Genomic DNA, 4,636 nt, shown 5'->3' on the forward strand with positions numbered 1-4,636 from the left:
CCACTCGCCTTGGCCTCCCAAAGTGCTGGGATTACAGGCTGAGCCACCGAGCCTGGCCAGAAACTGCCTTTTTACTTATTTTTAATTTAGAGACAGGGTCTTGCTTTGTTGCCCAGGTTTAGAACTCCTGTCCTCAAGTGATCCTCCTGTCCTGGTCTCCCAAAATGCTAAGAATACAGGTGTGAGCCACTACATCCAGCTGTGCTTGCCATTCGTTGACCCAACTTAGACAGCACTTAAGGATGTGAGATGCACTTTTGTTTTCTTTTTAAGTGACAAAATCTTGCCAAATTGCCCAGGTTGGTCTTGAACTCCTGGACTCAGGCAATCCTCTCACCTCAGCCTCCCAAAGTATTGGGATTATAGGTATGAGCCACTGCAACTGGCTCTGAGTTGTACTTTAAGAGCAAATTTCTTTTCTTTTTTTTTTTTTTGAGTTGGAGTCTCACCCTGTCGCCCAGACTGGAGTGCAGTGGCCGCTCCCAGCCACCGCAGACTCGACCTGCTGGACCCCGGCGATCCTTCCGCCTCAGCCTTCCAAGTAGCCAGAATTACAGGTGTGTGCGGTAGCACACGCCCGGCTGATTTTTGATTTATTGTACAGATGAGGTCTCGCCAAGTTGCCCAGGCGGGTGTCGAACCTGCGGGTTCAGGCAATCCACTCACCTCAGCCTCCCAAGATGCGGGATTACAGGCTGAGCCACTGAGCCTGGCTAAGAGCAAATTTCTAATCTGTAGAACCTTCGTTGGGGTGCAGTGGCTCACACCTGTAATCCCAGCACTTTGGGAGGAGGAAGCAGGAGAGTAGCTTGAGCCTAGGAATTTGAGACCAGCCTGGGCAACACAGCAAGACCTCATCTGTCCAAAAAATTAAAATTTAGTTTGGTGTGGTGGTGTGCACCTGTAGTCTCTGCTACTCAGGAAACTGAGGAGGGAGGATCACCTGAGCCCAGGAGTTAGAGGCTGTGGTGAGCCATGATTGTGTCCCTGCATTCCAGCCTGGGCAGCAGAGTGAGACTCTGACTCAAAAAACAAATAAACAAAAAACCCAGAATCTTCTGGACCTAGACTGATCCTTCCTTACTCCAATTCTTCCACATGTATGTGTTGAATGCCTCGACAGGCCAGGCCCTCACTGTTCTAAGCACTGGGAATACGGCAATGGATACAGATGGCATCCCTGCCCTCGTGGCTCTCATGATCACAGGGGCAGGAACCTTTGGAACTAGAGTCCAAACATCTTAGTACCTTAGAGTTTAGGTACACAGGAGCTCAGAAGAGACCCTAAGATTGGAATCTTCCAATCTTTTAAGGTGGGAGCAAGAGACCATCTTCCTGCTTCTGCCTTGTCCCCTGCAGTCTGTTCCTCACTCGGTGCCCAGTGGGCTTCTGTTAAAGCTCGAATTGCCGGGCTCGGTGGCTCAGCCTATAATCCCAGCGCTTTGGGAGGCCGAGATGAGTGGATTGCCTGAGCCCGTGGTTTGAGACCCACCCGGGCAACTTGGCGAGACCTCATCTCTACAATAAATCAAACATTAGCCAGGCATGGTAGTGCATGCCTGTAGTTCCGGCTATTTGGAAGGCTGAGGCGGAAGGATCGCCAGAGCCCAGCAAGTTGAGGCTGCAGTGGCCGGGAGTATGCCACTGCACTCCAGTCGGGGTGACGGAGTGAGACTCCAACTCAAAAAAAAAAGAAAAGCTCAAATTGGATCCTGTCCTGCCTCTGCTCAAACCCGTTTGTGGCTCGTACCTCACAGGAAAAGCCAACATCCTCCCTGTGGCCCACAGGTCCCCTGTGCTCTCTTGTCCCTTCCTACCCACTCCTGCAGCTTCAGCCACATCGGCCGCCAACCACGTTCTTCACACACAGCTGGGACCTTCCAGCCACAGAACTGCCTGCTCCCTCTGTCTGGTGCCCTTCTCCATGGCGTCAGGTCTTTCTCAAGGATCACAATCCCACGAGCCTTTTCTTTGGCCATCTTATTTACTTGTTTGTTTTTGAGTTGGAGTCTCACCCTGTCACCTAGGTTAGAGTGCAGTGGCATGCGATTACAGCTTGCCACAGCCTCAACTTCCTGGGATCAGGCGATTCTCCTGCCTTGGCCTCTTGAGTGGCTGGGATTACAGGCATGCGCCACCACACCCAGCTAAGTTTTTGATTTTTTGTAGAGACAAAGTCTTGCTTTGTTGCCTAAGGCAGGTCTCGAACACCTGGGTCCAACCAATGCTCCTGCCTCAGTCTCCAAACTGCTGGGATGATAGGTGTAAGCCACCAGGCCCCAGTCCTTTGACCATCCTACTTAAAAACACACATTCCTATCACCCACATACTTCTTGTCCCTGTCCCTGCATTATTTTCTTCCCTGGTAGTTACCAGGTAGATTTTACTTTGTTTATTGTTGGAGTCCCTACGGAAGGTGGGGATCTGTTTTGTTCCCTGCTGTATCCCCAGAGCATGGCTCAGTGCCTAGCACGTAGCAGGTGCTCAATAAATTGAATGAATGAAAAACTTGAATTGTTAAGATACGGAGCCAGGTGCTCAGAGATGGGAAGGTTGCAGGGACCAGAATGTAAATCTCTACCTCCAGGGCCCTGGCTCTCACCACGCTATCTGGCTGACTCTGGGCCAGGACATGCCCAGCAGGGCAGAGGACAGAAACCAGATCCTCAGACACCAGTGGGTTGGATGGCCAGGGGAGGAGGTGCCACCTGGTGGTGAGGCTGTGAGGGAAACTCAGAAGGAAAGAGGAGTCACCTAGCACCCTGACCAGGCTAGTCCAGGCCTCATCACCTCTGAGGCCTACAAATCCCTTCACTGGGCAAGGAAGATGAAATGATGATTTTGAAGGCCTGAATGTTTTACACTGTTTTGAACTGAGAGCATAAGCTCAACAATTCCAACAGCTAGGCCCTGTTCTAAGCATTTGATGCCTATTTACTTGGCTAAACCTCATGTTATAATCACATTTAAAGATAAGGAAACAGAGTCACAGAGAGGTGAAAGTCACTTGCCCAGGGTCACACCGCTGGGAAGTGGTAGACTCAGGATTTGATCCAAAAAGCTCCAGGGTCATGCTGTCTTTCTGGGGTCTACTCTCAGCCTGTCTTTGTTGAGCCCTCCTCAGCCCTAACCTGACAGGTGCTTTCAAAGCTGAATATGACACATTTATTAGTGAATTCAATGAAACAGACACTTATCGAGTGTTCTCTGTGGGAGACCCCGTGTTCTGAGGACACACGATGAACTAAGTAGTCACTGGGTCTGCCCTCCAAGAGAAGATAGAAAGACCGACAAACACCAAACAGAGCAGAGGGGTCAGAGAAACAAGGGAGGCTTGCTTTAGAACAGGTAGTCAGGAGTGGAGGGGACAGTTAGGCCAAGGCCCTAGTTGTCTCCCTATTCCCCCAAAAACAATGTGAGTGAATCTAGATTCGCTTCAGGAATCATGGGGAAAGGCTTTGGTGATGAGGAAAGGGCAGTCTCTACGTGGGTGCTGGTGACACTGAGGGACTTCTTACCTCCTAGGTTGCAGGCTGGGGGAGTTCCAGGAGGGCAGTTCCAGCCCAGCTCAGTTGCACTGCGGAGAGGAGAACCAGAAAACCCCACATCAGCCAATTTTGCACAATAGAGCAGTTTCATCTTATCCACACGTGGCAACTAAGAGGTCAGGGACTCCTTTCCCTTGAAGTCGCAGAAGCTTGGGCACCACCTAGGGCATCTCAGGAGTGGGGTCAGGTGGGAGGGATGTCAGTTATCATAGCAACCTATAACCATCCCTCTCTCACTAATATGTCCAGAAAAGGTAGGGCGAGAAGTGATAGAAGCTGTTACCATGACAACCCCCTCCCTAGACACACTCCATCCCTGAGAGACCATTCTCAAGCATCCCCTACTTTGTTGGGCCTGTTTCCTAGGGTCATGGGGGGGGGGGGGGCGCCCTGTTACCATAGTAACCAGGGCTTGGCCTAGCCTGTTTCCCACCTCCCTGGGGATGGTCCAGGCCTTGTAACCATAGCAACTGCCCCTCAGCAGAACATCTCTAAATAAAAACACCTGGTTGGTTTGGTCCACCGACCTCCCACGATGGGAAAGGAAAGACGGTTACCATGGTAACACGAACTGGGTGGCTACAAGGGAGGGCTTGGGGAAGAGGTGGTTTCTCTTAAAGATCAGTGTCCTTGAGGCTGGGGTCGTTCCCACCTGAGCACTAGATGGGGGGGCTTGCCATAGTAACCGATGAGGGTTGCAGCAGAAGGACCACCAGGGACTTAGGTTACCTTAGAAACCTTCTCCTAGTGCGAAGGGAGTCCAGAGAGGTTAGGGGCTCCAAGACCACAAAGGTGGAAGGAAGGGGAGAAGGGGGGAGGGCTCCAGGTTGGGGAAGGGTTGCCATGACAACCGCTGTGGCCAGCCATCCGAGCGGATGGCGCTCCGGCTGACACCACCCCCGGTGGTCGCCCTTTCTCTCAAAGAGTGAAAGTGGTTGTCCAGGAGAGCGGTATTTGGGTCTGGAAGGGGTAAGGCTCCTTCTTCGGGACGAAGTGGGAGGAGGGGAGCAGAACGCGGCCGCCTTCCAAGTCTGGCTCCTGCCAGGCCGACGGTCGCGCGGGGCCGGGGTCTCCGGGCCCTCCCCCG

The 4,636-nt window shown here is 52.2% G+C and overlaps 1 protein-coding gene across 1 annotated transcript in view; it reads right to left on the reverse strand.

The window, feature by feature from the left end:
• The window catches only part of LOC110596616 (fukutin-related protein-like), a gene marked incomplete at its 3' end in the record, with an annotated part of 6,380 nt that extends 3,011 nt beyond the window's left edge, over positions 1-3,369 (reverse strand). Inside the window, exon 1 of the mRNA XM_021717983.1 lies at positions 3,340-3,369. The remainder of the gene's footprint in view (positions 1-3,339) is intronic.
• Between the last annotated feature and the right edge of the window lie 1,267 nt (positions 3,370-4,636).

Source organism: Carlito syrichta, unplaced genomic scaffold, assembly GCF_000164805.1.
Source record: "Carlito syrichta isolate Samal-C Ts95f unplaced genomic scaffold, Tarsius_syrichta-2.0.1 Scaffold311659, whole genome shotgun sequence".
Taxonomy (NCBI): Eukaryota; Metazoa; Chordata; class Mammalia; order Primates; family Tarsiidae; genus Carlito; species Carlito syrichta.